Raw genomic sequence first — 21325 nt, 5'->3', positions numbered from 1 at the left:
CAGAACTGGAGTGGGTAGCCTTTCCCTTCTCCAGGGGATCTTCCCAACTCAGGGATCAAACCCAGGTCTCCCTCATTGCAGGAGGATTCTTCACCGGCTGAGCCACCAGGGAAGCCCAGCAACACATGAGGATTTGCCAATATCTGGTATTATCAGTCTTTAAGGTTTTGGTCCTTTAGGGTGGATATACAGTGTTATAAGCTCTAACTTTCAAAGTGACTATTTAGATATCCATTCTAAACATGTTCTTGCTCAAGGCGTTTGCTGATTTTGCCTGTCCTTTTCTTATTGACCTACAGGCGTTCTCCATATATCCCGACTGCAAGCCCTCTGTCAGGTGTGTTACTGAAAGTATCAGCCTGTGGTTTGCCTTTTCATTCTTTTAATGGTATCTCCTGATGAACCAAAGACCATGAAGGTTCAATTTATCTATTTTTTCATCTACGACTATTGCTTTTTGTACACTGTTTAATAAATCTTTATTTTAGGAGCTTCCCTAGTGGCTCAGCAGTAAAGAATCCACCTGTCAATGCAGGAGACGTGGATTCGATCCCTGATCCAGGAGGATCCCACATGCCAGGAACAAGTAAGGTCAAGGGCCACAACCACCAAGCCTGTGCTCTAGAGCCTGGGAGCCATAACAAGAGAAGCCAGTGCAATGAGAAGTCCAGGCAATGCAACAGAGTAGCCCCTACTCACCATAACTAGAGTAAAGCCCATGGAGAAACAAAGATCCAGCACAGACAAAAATAAATAAATAAAATAAACATAAAAATAACTAAATTCTTTAAAAAAAGAAATATTTATTTTAATATCAATAAATCCAGTAAACACAGAAATAATCACAAAAAGCTAACGTTTAAAAATACAAAGAATTGAAAGGACAAAGTCTGACTGAGTAGGAGAAAGACTGCATTTGTCCATGAGGGTGTGCCCACTTGAGTGTGACATGCAAAGCCTGTGCTTCATTCTAGGATGTGATGTAGGTGAGAGGTGAGTCTCTGATCAGTTCAACCAGCAGGTGTTGGTGTCCAGTTTGGATAGGGTGCTGTGCCAGGTCTGAGAATGGCTCTGTGGGGGTAGGGGGACCCTGGCTGACTGGCTCAAGAGAAGGACCACCCCCTTTCATGTGTGTTAAACTGGGTCCAGCCCCGCAAACCCTGGTGGCTTCCCCTAGTCCATGCCCTGCTCCTCCTCCTCCATGCTGGAACCTGCAGAGAGAGCAGAGTTGACACTTGTCCAGCTGGCTCGCAGCGGGGGAATTCTCTCCTCCTCGAGTCACCACAAACAGAAGGAGCTTCACATCACAAGCATGGGACTACAAATGATCGCATGCTTGTTTCACTATGCTGCATCACTTCCAAAATCCCCTGCGAGGCTTTCAGATGAAGTCTAGATCCAAAAACTTCCCCCATGTTTCCCCCAGTTTGAACAGAACAATACCCAGAGAATCACAAGCTGCCTCATAAAGCTGACTTCCCCAAAGAAAATAAAAGAGATCTCAGACTCAAGGTTATGAGTATGTAGTCCAGAATGACCAAGCCACCACCTCTTCTGCTGGGGGGCGGTGGTAGCAGGCTGGTGGCCTCTATCAGGCTGGCATCAGGTATCAGGCTGGTGCCAACAGGACCTTGGCCCACCAGAGGGACACAAGGCTCCTCCAGGAGAAAGGCAGTTCCAGCATCCCCAGGGTAGTTTTCTCCTTATGCAGCTTCATGGAGATACACACACATGGTCTTGGGAGCTCAGAGATGTGGTGCACAGGTCCCCAGCATCACTACCCACAGAAGCACTAGCCAGGTGACAGACTTCATTTCTGACGTATTCACATGGCGGGTCTTGGGGAAAACCGCAAAGTGATCACAGCAGCAGCACCCAATTTCCTTGTTTGTCCCAGTTCCTACCCCTCACCACTACCTTCTCCCATTTACCATCCTCTCATAAGAACTCGCAACTCCAGGGTAAGGTCAAAGGGCTCCTTGAAATCCACAAGTGGTATACAAAATCCTGGATGTTCATGAGTTTTCCTGAGGGAATGGTCCATCTATTTCCTTAGGTTCTGAAAGAGGTGTGTGACTTAAAAAGTGCTGAGAACCACTGGACCAAGCCCTCTATTTAAAGATGAAGTTAGTTTACAGTATAAAGTTAAATTACACTAATGACTTATATGCGTCTTTGCTGCTACTGCTGCTAAGTCGCTTCAGTCGTGTCCGACTCTGTGCGACCCCATAGACGGCAGCCCACCAGGCTCCACCGTCCCTGGGATTCTCCAGGCAAGAACACTGGAGTGGGTTGCCATTTCCTTCTCCAATGCATGAAAGAGAAAAGTGAAACTGAAGTTGCTCAGTCGTGTCCACCTCTTAGCGACCCCATGGACTGCAGCCTACCAGGCTCCTCCGTCCATGGATTTTCCAGGCAAGAGTACTGGAGTGGGGTGCCATTGCCTTCTCTGATATGCATGTTTAGCTAACTGCATTTTCAAAACAACACCTCGGGAAGGAGAACGCTTAACTGAAAGCGTATTTCTAAGGGCAAAATTGAAGTACAGTTGAAACCTGAGGTGGAGAGATTGACACTGAGGCAAGAGGCCTTCCTGCTATCCTTTCAGCCGCTCCCACCGGTGCAGAAGATCAGTTTTTCTGTCTAGATGGCTTCTTGAAGGCTACTACTGGAGAGACAGGCATCAAAAGAGACATAGGAATTTCTCAGATGAAGCTCAGTCCCTCAGGTTCAAGACACCTCCAAGGCCACTGAGGCTGTTAACGCCTTTGAAAGAAGGGAAGATCCTCACTGTGACTTAGAGACCCAGGAACCCTGTTTCGATGATCACAGCAGCCCTCAAGGGGGAGAAACGCATCTGAAGCATACGCTCCTTCACAAAAGGGCCAAGCTTTCAGAAAAGTTACGGCTGCTACATCCTGGGTCCCTACTCTTTGCTGGTGATAAGACACAGCAGCTGTCCTGAGGAGGAGCAATCTGAGGCCTCCTCGCCCCTCCTACCGTGCCCTGCTCGTCCTTCTCCGCGTGGTCAGCGAGCTTCGTGATCACGCCAGGGCCCTGCCCCCGCTGCAGCCAGGAGGAAGTGATTCTGCAGCAAGGCCTCCCAGGGACTCCCAGGGCTGGCTCAGGCATATGCTGTTAAATAAGTGGGATTTTTTTCCCAGTGTTTTCAGAAACTGTCGTGTAAAAATATAACCATCCAAAAACTGTTTATGTAATTCCTGGGAAGTCTCAACAGATATGGTTCCCTATTTATAATTGTGGCCAGGACTTAAAAAATTAAAGGAGGGGGGTTGTCAAAATTGCAGAGGCTGTCATATTAAAGTTCTGTGCTTTTGCAGCATCAGAACTGTTTCCCTAATATGGAGACCAGAATGTGCCCAGCATTCAGGTTTTTAGGGGATTTTAGCATGGTTATGCTGGAATTCGTTTAAAAGCCTGGGAACACTCGATTCTCATAAACAGTCAGTGCCCACCAGAGTCAACATGGCTCCCTTGTCCCCCTTCACACACCTGCAGGGTCTGCTCTGCTTCTGGGCTGGTCTCCTTGGAGGTGGGCATCAGACTACTTGGCACAACACTCAGGGGTTCAGTTCTCTGTATCTCTACCAACAGAACCCATAAGGTCCTGGTCCCTAAACCACAGACTTTGATTACAGGGGAAATGAAAAGTTCCTGAGGGGCATTCACAGGGTGAAGGTGACAGTCTGGGCTTCTTTCTAGAATCGCCCTGGGATCGCCTGGTTGGCAATCCAACTAGAATCCAGCCTTTACAGAAAACATCTCCTTTTTTTTGTTGTTTTAAATTAGAAAGGCTATTCTTCTTTGGGCTAGAATATTGTTTGGATCACAGACTTTTCCAGTAAAAAGAATCTGATGAGAGCTATGTCTCCACCAAATACACAGTAAAATACCACTTGAGGGGGAGAGAATGGGTTCACAGCCCACGAAGATGAGCCTGTGAACCTAGAGATAAGAAGCTCGGCCTTGGAGGGGCTTTCTGATAACACAAAGCCTCTAAGCATTCCTAACCACTGCCAAGCAAGCACCAGCAGCTGAGGCCTCAGTCCAGGACCCTACCTCCACTTGCAGTGAACACCCCGGACAGAATGCAGAGGCGCAGCACCATCCCACCTTGACAGAAGAGCCTCGTGTTTCTGCTCAGGCCCCACAGCTTGGAGCGGTTGCAGAGAGGAGGGAGAGTGTGGCCACCCCAGCCCTAACCCCCTTCAGCTGAGGGACAGTGGCCAAGGGACATGTAAAGGGGGCTGAAGAGTCGGGGTCAGCAGCTCTTCCTCTCTGCTCTCTCCACTCACCCTTTTACCCCCACACCAAGCCCTAATGTCAGCCCTGCTACGTCCACCCTGAAAACCCTCCACCACTTCCCGCAGGTCCCCTCCCAGGGAAGTTCTTTAACTGGTGGGTGTGGGAAAGAGGAAGAGGAAAAATATTTCTATGCCTCCCAATTCCCTCCACTCTCTAAGTATACTCAGTTAGAAAATAACTGGAGATCTCATGCCAGGTACCCTAATGGCTCTTCTTATATCCATAAAGAGAAAGACTGATGAAGAAATGCAAAATCCCGACACATAAAAATGTGTTTGAAAAAGGGAAGCCCCCCAAAAGTTCCCATCTGTTGACCAGAGGCAATAAAATAATGACTTAAAAAAAACACACACACACATAAAACCTTTGGGGTCTTTCCAAATCACAGAGGAAAATATAAACAGACAAAGACATGCTCTAGTCTTAAAACTCTGACTTGGTACCAAACCAAGTGATCCCTAACAACAGTAAACAACCTCTGCCCAGCACCCTTCAGCCCACTTTACCTCACCCACACGAGATCCCGGATAATTCTGCAAACAGTTATTGACCACTGACTTTGTGTCCTACCATTCTAGGAGATGGAGTTATGCAATCTCTGGGCATTTTGAGAGGAACAGGAAAACAGTTCAGTAAACATTTATTGTATACCTACATTGTGCTAGGTTTTAAAGTTTGAGGGGACAAGAATCTGAGAAAAGAGTAGCTAGGAATAATCCAACCTGGGAAGCGCTAATCTACCAATGGCACCTCAGGCGCAAGGAGCAACTAGTTCTGCATGGTGGGATCAGGGAAGGTGACCTAGAGGGGTGACGTTTAAGTTAGGCTTTGAAAACATACTAGGATTTTGATGGGTATAGCTGGGAAGGAGTGACATTCCAAGCAGAAAGAACTGAGAGAACAAAGCTTAGGGTTTGGGGAGGGAGTGGTATGGACAGTTGGTTGCATGGGGTAGATCATGTAGTTAGGCCAGCGGCACCAGAGCCTGAGGTCTGGGGGCAGGGAATGAGGAAATAAAAGGCAGGCTGCAGTTCATGATAGCCGTGGATAAGTGCCATTCAGAGGACCTGCTGTGTGGAGTGACCACCTGCAGCTTCAGCATCTGCCATACCAACCATTCAAGTCAAGGCCCCACTGCCTCCTAGGAAGTTCCCAGCCAGGAGCAGATTATGGCAGAAGTGTTAGGGCCTGTCCATTTCTGCTCCTAGTGGTACTCTAATGGGCAATCTTTGTGCTGGAGCTTCCCAGTGAGCTGACTGAGAGGTTTGCAAAGCTGCGTTACAGCCAGAGGGTCTTCCTGCCCAACGCTGCTGCCTCCCCCCTCCCTCCCCAGGAGGTCGGCCTCGGCTGCTGGGCTCCCCTCTGGAGGCTGCCTTCTCCTGGCCTACTCCTGCTGCCTGCCCTTTATTTATTTAAAAGAATTCAACTAATTTATTTATTTTGGCCACACTGGGTCTTCAGTGCTGCTGTGGGTTTTCTCTAGCTGTGGTCGGCAGGGGCTATTTGCTAGTTGCGGTGTGCAGGCTTCTCAGTGCAGTGGCTTCTCTTGTCGCAGAGCACAGGCTCTAGAGCACTAGCTCAGTAGTTGCGGCACGTGGGATTAGTTGCATGTGGAATCTTCCAAGACCAGACATGGAGCCATGTACCCTGCATTGACAGGCAGATTCTTAACCACTGGACCACCAGGGAAGTCCTCCTTTTATCTTTCATAGGCATTACCCCCAGCCCCCATGTAATCTATTGCACTTTGAATTCCATCTTGGCTACCCAGAGGATCCAAACTGAGAAGGATCCTGGATGAATCCTCAGCGTCTAGACTCCGACTTGTTGGCAAGGAGGAGCCACTGAGGTCTTTTAAATATGGGAAGCATGATCAAATATGAATTTTATAAATGTTATCTAGCAACAGAGGAAGGAATGAACCAGTAGAGAGGGAACATGATGGTGAAAGGACCATTTAAAAGGACAGTGCATATACTGGTACAAGACTGACATGAAGAAACTGGTAGCGTGTATAATTTACTATGTATATACTCTTCAACTCAACAATCCCAATTTTAGAAATCTGACAGAAATGCTAGGACAAATGCATGAAAATATAATGATGAGGATGTTTATAGCAGCCTTATATATATTAGCATGACATTAGAAAACTCCATGTTCATCTGTAGGAAGCAAGATAAAAAATGGTACATCCACACAATAAAATAATGTACTATGCAGTCTTTAAAAAGAATGTAGCAGGCCTCTCTGTACTGTCTTAGAACGAGGTTTACATTATACTGCCATTTGTAAGAAGCCTGGTGCTGAACAAATATACTACGTGATCCAGTTTTCAAGAACAGAAGTGTACATATACATATCTTCTACATGTGCTTAAACACGTAAGTCTGGAAGGAGATACATCAGCTGCTGATAAAGGTTATTCCTCAGGGTGGAGGGCTTTCACTTTTTTACTTTATGTTTTTACAAAGTACTATTAAGAGAGAGAATCAGGCTTTTATTTTTTACTTATTTTGGTGCTTTTCTGTATTTTCCAATTTTTAAGGTGATAAACACATATAATCTCTCTTAAAACAAAATTGCAATTTAAAAAGCTCCATGTCCTCCTGGAAAAAATATATAAAAATTCTTCATATTTCTTATCCAGAGGAAAATATAACAAAAAGCTTCTGGGATATTGGGGAGGTCTGTCAATGTCAATGGCCTGGTCTAGGTAAACAGGAATTAGAGATGATCAGGAATAGAGCTGAAGGCAGGGTGGCAAAGACAGAATTTCCAGAAGAAGCCCAGAGTGCTATCCTGGGTAGTGAGGACATGACCTGCAGGGCGGAGCGAGTGGAGGAAGGAGATGGAGAGGCGACGTGTGCTGAGTGTGCTTGCCTGAGTGCAGAGGCTTGGGCCAAGCCAGGTGGTGTAAATGAGAAGTGATGCTGGCTTCTGTCCTACAGCTAGGAGGGTATCTGGGGATAGAAACTTATGACCTATGGAAGAGTCACAACTCACCAGCAGCACTTACCAGTGGACTAAAATGCTAAATATAAACAGTGAAACTGTTTAAAAAAAAAAAACTAGAAAAAATATTGGTGAATGTTATCCGATCTGAATGGAGAAGGACTTTAAACACAAATGCAAACAGCATTTTAAAAGTCTGTTAACTTTTTACAACATTAAAAATAAACACCTATTCTTTAAAAACAAAACACAAACAAAATCAAAAGGCAAGCAAAAATAGGGTGAATATTCACAACATTTACAGAGAAGAAATATCATTCATATGTTAAAAAAAAACGCTAATAAAAATATGACTCAGACAAAAAAAACAAGCATTTTGTATCGATTATAATTTTGTCCAATTACATATAACAGAAAACAATAGGGGCTTAAACAAGATGTAAGTTTATTTCACTCTTACATTAAAAGAGAAAAGAAGTTCACAGTCAGTTCAGGGTTAGGATGGTAACTCCAGGAGTCATTAGAGACAGGCATCTTGCTCACTCTGCCCCATCCTTAGGGTGCGGCTCTCAGCCCATGCTGGTTGCTAGAGCTCTAGTCAACATGCCCTCATTTACGGAGGTAGGATGGAGAAAGGGAGGGTGGGTAGAACAGTACACTCTTCTCCTTTCAAGGGGACTTATTAGAAATCCCACACAATGACTGCATCTCACTGGCCAGAGCTCAGTCACATGGCCATACCAAGCTTCAAGGAAACAGGCTTTCAGTCATGTGGCAAAGGGCTCAGCTAAAGAATTGGATTTGTTACTAAGAAAGGGGGAGGGGATTGAAACCGGAAAACAACTAGCAATTTCTAACATACAGGTGAAGAGAACTAAAATCCCGCATGCCTCATGATATGGCTGAAAAGAAGAAAAATAATTCTCAAAAGAAATACAAATGCAAAGTGTTTTTAGAAGGTCAACTTTACTTTAAATAAATGTAAAGAAGCCTACTTATAGTCTCCTCATGCTAAGATCTTGAAGGGTTGGCCAGACAAGCCATCAAGAGGACACTCAGGAGCTGACAGTCTTTATGACAACTTCCCATACAGCTGCCCATCAATAAGAATCCCAAGGCAAAGGCCCTTCCACCTGCTGAGTGTCTCCTGGCCTTTCTCCCCAGAGTCTCCCTCCAAACCCAAATGATGTCAGATTCTATAAACACCAGAGGTGGAGAAAATATACACCCAGGGGTTCTCTAATTCAACTATGGCTACAATTAAATTTTAGGTGTTTTTGAAAGTTCCTTAAAAAGTAATATCCTCATGCAAACTGAATCAGCAGTTTCAGAACTAAAAAGAACCTCTGTCCCTTTGCTTGGAGTGTCACAAACCAAGCATGAAAACCGGCCACTATAATAAGGAACGGCGTGAGAGAGAATTAGGCAACCCCAGCTTAACTCTTCTGGCCAACTGAGAAATTTTACTTTGGGCTCCAGTGGCCTATGGTGTCAGCACTACCATCCTGCAAAACATGGAGAAGACACAGCCAACTGTGGACTCTGAAAGCTTCTTACGCTTTTAGGCCTATTTTTAATAGCAATTATGCCTTTTCTCCATCTCAAACTGTCACCATCACTTCTCACTATTTAACTGAAAGGCTGCTTTTAGCACTGACTTATAATTTCTACTCTTTTTAAATGGCTGTGGATTAGGAAACAAAATACAAGAGCAAACTGATATTTAGTGGAGTCTGGGGGAGGTGGTGTTTAGGCCTGGGAAGCAACGTAACATATGACTGAACATATGTGTGTTTAGTCACATTGTAGCAGGAACACCTGGATTTGGGTGCTATTTCTACTATTTGCCTGCTGTGTGTTCTTGAACAAGTTATTAAATTTCTCTTAACCTCAGGTACCTTATCTTACAACGGGATAATCCTGTGCTTCTCTCTTGGCTGGATGATATCAATGACTTGATGGTTGGATGGCATCACCGACTCGATGGACATGAGTTTAAATAAGCTGTAGGAGCTGATGGTGAACTGGGAAGCCTGCCTGCTACAGTCCATGGGGTCGCAAAGAGTTGGACACGACTGAGCAACTGAACTGAACTGTGCTTCCCTCAAAAAGTTTATCGTACCATCAGAGTCCCGGAGGAAACAGATGGCACACTCATTGGAAGGGTTTAAGGAAATCAACAACGGTTAGTGAAGCACTTTAGGGCTGGCGACAATGGGGAGCTGCTACTACTGAAGATGTGAAGGAAGGGAAGAGGTAAACGAGCCCAGGGAAGGCTGCTGTCTGAACAGGTGTCTGACTGGAGTTGCAGGATTCAGTGGAGGATGCAACTGGCCTGCAGTGAATCGATGGCAAACCAGGGAAATAAATTCCTGATCTAGTTTTCCTGTGTCCACCGATCTCTGGCCAGTACTCCCTATTAGCCAAACCTAGCCAGAAGTCAGAGGCAAGGCAGATGGTGATGTAGTGCATACAGGCCAGTCTTCCATGGCACAGAGCAGGTGGAGATGGTGGAGAACAGATCTGGAGGCACAAATGGAAGAGCTTTTGGAAAGATTAAACAAAACAGAGAATGTGATGAGCTTAGCAGAAGGCCTTGAACATAGTAAGTCCACAAGTCCTCAATAAATGTTAATTCATTCTGAACTTTGGTTCTCTCTCTCTCTCTCTCACTTGCTCTCTTTCTGGCTGCCTTTTTAATTTACTGCTTGCTTTCTGAATTTTAATAGGTCACGAATGATTGAGGTGTCTTACAAGTAATAAACTGCTGTTATCACTATTATAGGGTTTTGAGGGTGCAATAAGTACATAAAAAGATAACCAGGGGCTCTGGGGGCTGGGGAAGAGAGAGACAAACAAAATAAGGGGAGGAGGCAAGAGCAAAGGACGGGAGAAAGCTGTATGTTCCCTATCAGGCTGAAGTAGACATGGGATTATCTTAGTTTATGATCAAATTAAGCACATACTGGGACATAACAACAGCACCTTTGCAATTTTACGGCCTAGTGAGACTTTCCAGAAAGCCTAGTGAGACTTCTAAGGATGTGAAGAGGTATTCCTACCCTAAATGCAAATCTTGTTCTTACCCATAGATTAATAGGTTTACCCTCTTTCCTCCAAAAATGAAGTAGTCAAATTTGCTCACATGGATGTTCATGCATGCTCGCATCTATGTGCCTGGTTCAAGGGAATCTTATATTCTGATTTGGGAAGTGTCTGCTTGGAGTGAGTTGGTCCTCTCATGAGATGACTCCCAGTAGGTAGGGAGGTCCAGAGAGTGATCTGAGCTCTTGAACCCCAGAATCCTTTCCTTAAGCCTTTGCCTGCCGCTGACGTGGCCCCCAAGGAATCTGTCTTAACTCTACAAGCTACTCTTGAGTGTCTGGTATAGGCTACAGAGCAGAACATTCTTGTCTATCTGCTCCTTCTCTCCCTCCAGGCCTTTGCACAGGAAATCCTCTCTGCCTGGAACATACACTCTGTCTTCTTCTCCTGACTAGTCTCACCGCATCCTCCAAGACCCTCCCAGGTGTCACTGCCTCCAGGAAGCCTTATTGAACATCTCTCCTCCTCTCAACACCCAAAGGGGCTGGGAAGCCTTCTGTCTGCTCCCACTAACCCTCTTTGATCGCCTCACAGTACAAACTACACTGTCCTGTTTCCTGGCCTAACTCTCCCAACAGACTGAAAACCTCTTGAGGGACCTTGACATACTCAGCAGAATGCCAGGGACACAAAGGATACTGAATGAAAGAATGTTTAAGAAATAATTCAGAAAATAGAAGTGTCACAAATCCCAAGGCATCAAATCAACCAAAGTATATGTTCTAGAGCATTCTTCCTCTCCTCCTGTCACCCTGCCTCTCCTGCACCAACAGCAGTCAGGACAGGTGACCTTATGACTGCTCACCTGCTCCTTCCTCAGTCTTCTTCTTTTTCAGGGATCTCGTAAATGCCACTTCCTCAGAGGCTGCCTCTGACCCCCGATCCAAAGCAGTCACTCAGTCACCTGATTACACATGTTATTTTAATTTGCTATATAGCATTTACTGTGTTGACACTTTATTTATGTGTTTATTTTAATTATTTTCTATCTCCACCACTAGACTCTAAGGTCCATATGAGCAGGAACCTTGTTCATAACTGTATGCCTGGCACCTGGCAAAGTACGTGCCATTTAGCGGGGTGTTCATGAAATATCTGTCAAATGAATGCATGCAACTATCACTGTATTTTGATTTAATTTGATGTATATCTTCTCTCTTAGCTGTTGGAGTAGGTGCGCCAGAGAAACTGAGACGAGTCTCCCTCACGGCACTGGAGGTCGGGCGGGGGACCTCGGTTCCTTCCTAGGCCAAGGTGGGACATGCTGCCTGCTTACAGCGTCCTCGTGACCAGAGGCTGAGGAATATTGGCCCATGTATCTGCAGGCTCCAGATGCTGAGAATGCTCCTCCAGGTTTCTGTGAGAGTGGCTCCAGATGCTCACTGCTCAGACTGACAGAGGAACGTGCTCAGGGCTCCCAGCTGGGCTGGCATCCAGCAGGAAGGAAGCGCAGTGTTCAGCACACTGAGAACAGAAATCTTCCTTTCCCATATCACCACCCTGAGAGTGCACGGAGCTGCCTGGCTGGGTGTAGCAGCTGGCCCTGCCTCACGTGGCTTGGCAGCATGTCTCTCTGGGTCTGCCACAGAAACAGCCTTGAGAAGCTGTGGCCTCCCTCCTGCCCCTCTGCTCCTACAGAAACTGCTCTGCCAGCTCAGCGGTGGGCCAGGCCTTGAGTCTCTCCCTTGCCCCTGGCCCTTCCTTGAAGTCCTTTGGTTTACTGGAAACCATAAACTGTGAGAGACAGCCTTTATCACACCCTGAACAGTGCACTCTTAATGTTTAACGCCAGAGACCAAAACGACCAGGGACACTGGCCTCCTGGTTACTCCCAGTGACTGATATTTGCACCTGGTAATTGAGGTCAGATTTGCTTCTCTTAAGTCACGTGGTTTGCTTCAAGGCAGGAAGACACTGAGGCCACTTGTTGCAAAGGAACCAGGAGGTGAGCACAGAAATGCTGCAAACCAGTTTTGGCAGCAAAGGCTGTGCTTTCCAGGGAGCCAGCCCTGGGAGCATGGAGCTAAGCTGGTAAATGACCCCTGGGAGGTCTAAACCCTAACATTTAGCTCAGAACAAGCTTAGGATACCTTCTTCCCTCTAGGAAACCTGCTGAATGGAAAGTCACTCTGAATCCTTTCTGGAATACAGTGGGGCATTAATTAATTAACAAACTAGTTAAACATATTGAATAGACCATCCAAAAGATTCTGGTCACTTAAGGGTCTCCAAATCACAGTGCAGGCCCCACCCTATCCAAACCTAATCTTGCTCCAGGATTTACTTGACCTCAGGTAATTATCTTCCTGTTGTCATGGAAGCTGCTCAGATAAACAGCAACACAGCCAACCTGGCTCCTCTGCCAGCCTCGGGTCCTTCTGAGAGCGGTGGTGCTCCCTGGTGGCCACCGGTGGCCCTGCCCGCTGGGCTGGACACAGCCCTACACCAACTGACACCTGACGTCTCTTTCACGTGGGCTCTGGAGGCACAAAATAGGTGCTCAATAAGTGCTTGCTGAACCAAGAGTCCCCCAGGGTGGATGCTGGCTCTCAGGCCTCAAGGCACCTTGGGTAGCCCTGGAGGGGCTGCTGTGGCTGGAGCAGATCCACCACTACCTGGGTCAACCCGGGGGCTGCAGGCCATGCTCAGCACGGCCTCTCATCTCCTCAAGAGACCCAGCGGCCCACAGGCCTCTTTCTCTGCTCTCAGAGCCAGAAGTCCTACAGACCTCTGCGGAAGGCGCCAGCTGTGGTCAAGCAGCTTGGCTGGAGGGCAGACAGGGGTGAAGAGTGGCCACATTTGCACTGGATGCCAAGCACCATGGTCAGAGGGGCAGAAGGTCCCAGCCTCAGCATGCCAGGGGAATGTCACCCTCACTGTCAGCGTGTCCACCTGACCACGGAGCACACCCTCGACAGAACGACCCTCAAGGATGGACAACTGGCCTCAAGAGGACACTGCAAGGGGACTAAGAGAGAAGCCACTGCCCCTGCAGACCCTGAAATGGCTACCAAAGGAAGCGCCACAGTGTTCTCAGGGAAGCTTGTACAATAAGACAGACTCTCATTCTCCCCTCTGTGACACACAGGGAGGGGACAGACCAGACTACCAGACTCCTCAAGGCCACCAAGGTCAACCACTGCCCTGTTTAGGGAGGCGGTACAGGGCTGAGCCTGGACTCTCAAACTGGACCTGCGAGGCCTGGCTCTGCTGCATGACAGCAGAGTAGCCTTAGGCATCATTTAACCCCTGGTTCTTCATTCGGTTGTTACGGGAATTAAAGAAGATAATATGCATGAAACTTTTAGTTATAAAACCCTCAATACATTTTAGCTATGTAACTATTTTTTCTTTCAAGAACAATGAACTAAACAGAAGAGAAACAGGGAATTAAATGGCATGGCATTACACACCAGCAGAAACTGAATTACCCACCTTGGATAACAGAAATGACTACAAATAACAGTACAGCAAAGACAGGTTTGAGCTCTTTGGTTCAGTCATTCCAGGCTCCTGATGTACAGCCTACAACAGACTGAACCACACATGAAAGCTGTTTCCACCCACAGACTGGTGGAGCCTACCGACATGCTTGACAAGGATGATAAAAATAGCTACCATGGGCCATGCACACACTAACAGTTCACGCAGGCTATTTCATTTAATTCAAGCTGCAAATCTGTGAGGTATGCATTCTTTGTTCCCATTTTACAGATGTAGAAAGTGAGAGGTGAAGAAGCTGAACAATTTCCCAAGTACACCTCCACTCACCTGTGTACACACGCAAAGAAGCACACCTGGGATTCAAGCCTGGCCTGACCAACTGTAGGCTTCTCCACTGTGCTATACTAGCTGAAGCAAAATTTCAAGAGCTGTGCATATCCTGGGAAAACCCACTTGGGTAGATGTTAAAATTACTTTTTTAGGAGCAAGGGCCACAGCTGTGTATCTAAGAGCAGTGGGAGCAGTCCTCGGTCCGCAGGGTGACCAGGGCAGCTGGAAAGGGCACCTGCCATCCCTGCCCCATAGGGCAAGTCAGGCTTCTTTTCCCAGAGGGTCTTAGGAGACTCCTCCCACACTCAGTTTGCAGGCCTGAGGTACAGGGTCCTGCGGTAGGAGTAAGGGCCCAGCTTTGCTCAGGACAGAGAGTTCTAGAGTGCCCACCTGCCCCCTGCACGTTTGCTCAGGCCCCTCCACACTCCAGGTTTAGTCTGTGTCGCCCCGGGGAGAGGGCAAGGGTGGTACAGGTCTGGTCTGGTCTGGTGGGGAATGGGGAAGGGAACACTGGAAGCACATTGTCCTCAGCCCTCAGAAAACAAAGGAGGCTCCCAGCATCTGTTATCATGGATGCCCTTCTATGAGGGGCTCCTAACGCCCAAGGCTGAGGGTCCCGTGTGTTGAGAAGGCCTTGTGCCTCAATCCCCTACAATAGCCAGTACCAGCTGCCAGAGGATTAGACTCAGAACTGTTCCTGTATATTACTGTTTTCTCTTGGACACCAAAGTGAATCCTGGGGAGAAAGCACTGGCCTGGGACCCCATGAGCCATGGCGCCTGTTTCCAGCTTTGCTCCTAACTCTCCACAGGACCTTAAGCAAGTCCCTCGACCTCCCTGGTCTAAACCGTCATCATAGCTGACGTTCACTGAGGTTTTACTCTGAGCCAGGCCCTATGCTGGATGCATCATCACATTCATCTTCCCAAACTCCTCTGAGGTAGCTGTTATTTTCCCTGCCGTTTGCAGGAAGCTGTGGAGGAACAGGAAAGTTAGGAGACATGCCCAGAGCCACACAGTCAGAAAGGGCGGCTCTGGCTTTCGGGATCATGTGTTTTCCAAGCTGTTCCCCACTGTGACATTCAGAGTTACTTTATAAAGGACACCTGTAAAATTGTTTCAAAGCAAAAAAACCACCGGGGGGGGGGGGAAGAGGGGCTTCAAAATACAAATAAAAATCACAACTCCCTGGACATCACTTAAGGTATAACCCTAGTCCCCTGAAGCACATTTTGCAGAATGTGTCCACTGAATCAGAGAGCTCCAAGAAGGGGAAAGACCCTCAATAAGCTATTTTTTCCCCTTCTTGCTTCCCTGTGGGCAAGAATCCCAAGACAAGCCAAATTCTACGGATGACACCAGAAAGGTTAAGCAAAGTTGGCCAACTTAGGCCCTCCGCCGGAAGATTAAGAGGAAGACAGAACTAGGATTCCCATTTGTGTTAAGGTGGAGCCCCTCCAATCAAAACTTAAACATTTTAATCTAATATTCAAGTACACCCTTTCTAACCTTAAAAGCAAATTTTATTTCACGACAAAGCTGGTCAATATTGAGTTCAGACCGTAGTTGGTCTTCCCTCTCCTGGCAAAGCTCTGTATCAGGGCTGATAGGTGCAGACAACAGAACTAATAATAGTGGCTAATACTGAAAGGGAAGGGTCTAAACAGAATTCTGAGATCGAGGCCAACCAACCAGGAACAGTGCTTCAACCACACCTTAGAGCTGGGAGGAGAGCAAGATCCTACCTTCCCTCAGTGCCCTGCGAGGCCCCTCCTCCCGCTGCTGCCTCTCCTCCCTGGCAGGAGGAGAGGGCTCTCTGGTGCACTGGCCTCCTTCCTGTTCCGCAAACAATCCCGACTCAGGGCTATGAATTTACTGTTCCCTCTGCCTGGAACATAGACATTCACTTTGCTTGCTCCCTGACTTCACCTAGACTTCTGCTCAAAGACCCTGTTAAAGAAGTGTTCCTGGACTACCTTGTCACTCTAAACCCTTTCCCTGCTTGACTCTTCCCCACAGCATCTACTGCTCCCAAACATTGCATAAAGCATTGCCTGTCGGAGCTTCCCTGGTGGCTCAGTGGTAAAGGATTCACCAGCCAGTACAGGAGACACAGGTTTGATCCCTAGTCTGGGAAGACCCTACACGCCATGGAGCAGCTAAGCCTGTGCGCCACAACTACTGAGCCTGTGCTCTAGAGCCCATGAACCGCCACTACTGAGCCCCCGCGACCTAGAGTGGTGCTTCACAACAGGAGAAGCCACCGCAATGAGAAACCCTCGCAACGCGACTAGAGTGTAGCCTCCACTCTCAGCAATTAGAGAAAAGCCCGCACAGCAATGAACACCCAGCACAGCCAACAACAAATATATAAAATGAAAAAAAAAAAGGGCATTGCCCGTCTCCAGAATCAGACTGCAAGCACCATGAAGGCAGGTTGTTTTGTTTACTGCTGTAAGCTCAGAGACTGACACCTTTAAGGTGCTTAGCTATTTGCTGAATACTCTATGAAGGAATAAACAAAGGAATGAACGGAAAACTTCAACACACGTCCTCACATTCTCTGGCCTGCGTTGGAGGATTAAGCAGCAAGAGTCAACTTGTGTTACGGTTGCAGCTGTGCTGTCATCCTGCCCAGATCTTGATCAGCCTTGTGGCTCCCACTGTGTAGGGAAGACATGCCTGGGGACCTCTACCTCCAAAATTCCCCTGTCAGTCTCTGCAACTCTGGGAACTTGCCTGGGCTGTTGCTGTGCAGACCATGAAGGCCTGGCTAGGTTCCTGTCCCTGTTTCCCCAGGGCCTCAGACAGGCTGGCAAGTGAGTTGCCCAAAGTCTCCTTTCTCCCCTAGACCGGTTCAGCCCAGGGAGTGACACAAACAAGTGCAGCCATGTATAGATTCAGAGGGTCACATGAGGTCAGAGTTGGGGGAAGCCTTCGTGAACTGGAGACCAGCCTGTGCTCTGCAGATAACGCAGGACAGTGTGGATGCAAGCGTGTGTGTGTGTGTGTGAACTCTGGGGTCTGGCAGATCCAACCTCCATCAGCCGTGTGATTTTGGAGAGTCATTTGAAAAGACAACATTTGAAAAACACTGCTTTTCTCAGGTGCAAAATGGAAATAAATGTCCCCCTTTTATATAGTAAGCTTGTCTTCCTGTTCAAAAGTCTTTACTTCCTACCCTTTGTGATATTAAGTCAAACTCCCTGGCTTGATCATCAAATCCCACTATCACCAAAATCCGGTCAGCCCAGTGTACCAGGTGTGGTCCCTCCGACTCCTTCCAACACTCCCGCTCCTTCTCATATCTGCGCACTTGGGGCTACCACCCACTTTCTTCTCTCCTACCAGAGTCAACCTAAGCCCAGGGGCAGGCAGCATGAAGTCTCCCCAACAGAGGCTTTTCTGGGCACTCACTAGTGTAAGTATTGCATGTTAACAGACAGGAACAAAGTTTTGACTCTCCAACCAGAATGTGGGATCCTTGAGGGCAACAGTCTCTTCTCTTATGATGTCTCCTCCCTACCAGGCATTAAATAATACATAAAAATTTTTGCTGACTCATCTGAAGTTAGAATTCAGTTAAAATGCTCCCCAATACTACCTCTATTACCCAAGGGAAGGGGAAAATAAAAATAAAAAACCACTTCTACCTCCAACCCAGACTTGACAAGTAAAAGAACTCCCTAAAAACAATGCATTGAATAAATCACAAGGACTAGTCTCACTTCAAGATTTCAGGAAGGAAAACACAGTTAAACTGAAAACTGTTAACTGGTGTTTAAAAAAAAACACACACACACAACAAACAGACAGGAAGTGTTTTTTAGGACCATGTCTATCAAAGACCCTTAGGGACTGATTCACCCTTCAGCATATTCTCTCTAACACCTGCTTTTACTAAAAACCAACAGCTCAACACCAGAGCTTTGTGAGTCAGCAGCAGAGTGAAACTGGACACAGAAGCACTCAGCTGTGAAGCACAACACCCAGAGAGCAAGCAATAGGCACACTAAGAATGACTGGCCAGCGACTGTGGCCACAGGGGTGGGCCCTGGGGGAGCTGAGATTTCCCTCCTGCCTTGCTCCTCTCTGGGGCCCATGCCTCCGCTTCCCCAACTCATCTACTAAATACATCTGGAAAAAAGTACTTGCATAACTCCCAAGTAAACTAATTCTACATTGTTTCAAGTAAGACCTAAGGACCAATGTATATTTCTTTCTTGTGTTTTTTTAAAGAATATTAAAAGATACCACTTAGAAAACTCAAGAGATATATTAGAGTATCAAGAGAAGAATTAGATCTAATATCTTTTGATTTTAACCTGGCATTAGATAATCTTTTTGAATGCAATTCTACATCGACACGAAGAAACTGTCCCTTTAAATTTCAAACAATGTCAACTTAGTTCTTTTCCTTTATCATATTTTTAAAAACAGGACTTGGTCACTACAGCTTACAGAGTCACAAAACATGGTCCACACAAAACCTGTACACAAAAATGCTCACTGCAGCGTTATTTGTAATAGCCCCAAAATAGAAGCAACCCTAACATCCATCAAATGATGAATGAGTAAATAAACTGTGGTATCCCCATACAATGGAATATTATTTGGCAATGAACAGGAATGGAATACTGACATATGCTACAATGTGGATGAACCTTGAAAACATCAAGCTAAAGTGCAAGAAGCCAGACGCAAAAGACCCCATACTGTATGGTTTTATTCATATGATCCAGGATAGGCTAATCTATAGGGACAGAAAGTAGATTAGTGGTTTTCAGGGGCTGGGGGAAATGGGGAGACTGGGGAGGCAATAATTAGGGGTACAGAGTTTTTTTTAGGGGTAATGAAAAATGTTTTAAGTTGACTTTGGTGATGAATGCACAATTCCATGAACATCCTAAAAACCACTGAACTGTACATTTTAAATGGGTGAATTGCACAGTATGAGAAATACATTTCAATAAAGCTGTTTCTTAAAAAGAAGACACAACACCATAAAGAAGACATCACACCATAAAACTCCTCGAAAAGAACACAGGCAAAACACTGTCTGACATAAATCATACCAATGTTTTCTTGGGTTGGTCTCCCAAGGCAATGGAAATAAGCAAAAATAAACAAATGAATCCTAATCAAACATAAGCTTTTGCACAGCAAAGGAAATAACAGACAAAACAAAAAGGTGACCTACAGAGTAGAAGAAAATATTTGCAAATGACATGACCAACAACAGCTTAATTTCCAAAATATACAAACAACTCATACAACTCAATAACAAAAAACCCCCAAACAACCCAACTGAAAAGTGGGCAAAAGACCTAAATAGATATTTCTCCAAAGAAAGCATGCTCATCGTCGCTAATTATTAGACAAATATAAATCAAAACTACAATGAGGTACCATCTCACACTGGTCAGAATGGCCATCATTAAAAATATCTACAAATAACAAATGCTGGAGAGGGTGTAGAGAAAAGGGAACCCTCTGATCTGTTGGTGGGAATGTAAATTAGTGCAAACACTATGGAAAATAGTATGCGGGTTCCTCTAAAAACTAAAAATAGAATTGTCACATGACCCAGCAATTCCTTTCCTTGGCATATATCCAGACAAAAGTGTAACTCAAAACAATACACATACCCCTATGTTCATAGCAGCACTATTCACAACAGCCAAGACATGAAAACGACCTAACTGTCCATTGACATTAGGATGGACAAAGAAGATGTACCATGTATATACAATGGAGTATTAGTCATAAAGAATAAAATAATGCTGTTTGCAACAACATGGATAAACGTAGAGATTATCATACTAAGTGAAATAAGTCAGAAAGAGAAGGACAAATAATATACAGTATCACTTACATGTGGATTCTGAAATACAACACAAACGAACATATCTATGGAGCAGAAAGACTCACAGATATAGGGAGTGTGGCTGCCAAGGCAGGGAGGGCATGGGTGAGGGAAGGACAGGGAGTTGGGATTAGCAGATGCAAACGATTATTAATATATACAGAAGATACAAATAACAAGGGCCTACTATATAGCACAGGAAACTATATTCAATATCCCATGATGAACCATAAATGGAAAAGAAGATGAAAAATAATATAGATATGTATAACTGGATATATCTATGTATAACCCATTTCGCTGTACAGAAGAAACTAACACAACATTTTAAATCAACTATACTTCAGTAAAATTTTTTTAAAAAGAGGACACAGAAAAAGTACTCCACAATCTCAAGCTAGTGCCTGTGATTTCTGAGACTCCTGTATAATCTATCAGTTTGAAACATCCAGAATTCATGTGCCCTCAAGGGTGTCCTGAGTGGCCTGAGAATAAGTGCCCTAAAGCAGTCCCACGGGAAAAAGGACAGCTTTTCTTTCACTGACCACAGTTTTAACTGTAATATTTTTAAACATTCAGATATAAGCAGGTACTTATTAGTGACCTGGTTTATAAAACAGCTGATCTTGACAACAATTTAGACTGAGGTTGTGTCAGTTTTACTAGAACTAGGCTGGGACAGATTTACGCTTGGAGTTTGTCAGTTTGTTCCTCCTCAAATAGGTCACTAAACCTCCCAGGTGCAGAGGAAGACTTCAGAGTTTTGAAATCAAACCTTTCCAATTTATGGAGGTTACAGGTTCTTCAGATAAACTACTGAACTACCCTGCATCCACTGGCACACACAATGATGCACGTTAAGGCCAACAGCAATAAAGGCAAATTTTACCAGTGTGTGCCAACAGTTCAGGTCAAATAACATATGAAAAAAGAAGTGTATTACAGATACGTGTATGCAAATATAATTCACCTTCTACCTGTAGGCGGCCAGTCTAACTTTAAAAAATAACAATTCTATTTATTTTGGGGGGGTCTGCCCTGGGTTCTTCGGTGCTCTGTGGGCTCTTCTCTAGTTACAGCGAGCAGGGGCTACTCTCCAGGGCACGCGGGCTTCAGGAGCTGCGGGGCACAGGCTCAGGAGTTGTGGTGCACGGGCCGAGTTGCTCTGCTGCATATGGGATCGTCCCAGATCAGGGATGGAACCCACATCTGCTTCATTGGCAGGCGAATTCTTTATCCCTGAGCTATCAGGGAAGGCTCAGCCTAAGTTTCTGATAACAGGCAAGAGCTTCAGAGACC

General features: G+C 45.9%; 1 protein-coding gene across 2 annotated transcripts in view; it reads right to left on the bottom strand.

The window, feature by feature from the left end:
* LOC120864744 overlaps positions 1-21325 on the bottom strand; it is a 44786-nt gene that overhangs the window by 8802 nt on the left and 14659 nt on the right. Inside the window, exon 3 of one of the 2 annotated variants that reach the window (XM_040241823.1) lies at positions 784-1211. The exons of the other annotated variant lie outside the window; for it this stretch is intronic. The gene's annotated coding sequence lies outside the window, so the exon portion shown is untranslated. Of the gene's footprint in view, positions 1-783; positions 1212-21325 lie in introns of those variants that run through there. 2 annotated transcript variants of the gene reach the window in all.

Source organism: Oryx dammah, unplaced genomic scaffold (assembly GCF_014754425.2).
Source record: "Oryx dammah isolate SB20612 unplaced genomic scaffold, SCBI_Odam_1.1 HiC_scaffold_5, whole genome shotgun sequence".
Classification (NCBI taxonomy): Eukaryota; Metazoa; Chordata; class Mammalia; order Artiodactyla; family Bovidae; genus Oryx; species Oryx dammah.
This window is presented reverse-complemented; position numbering and strand designations above follow the sequence as displayed.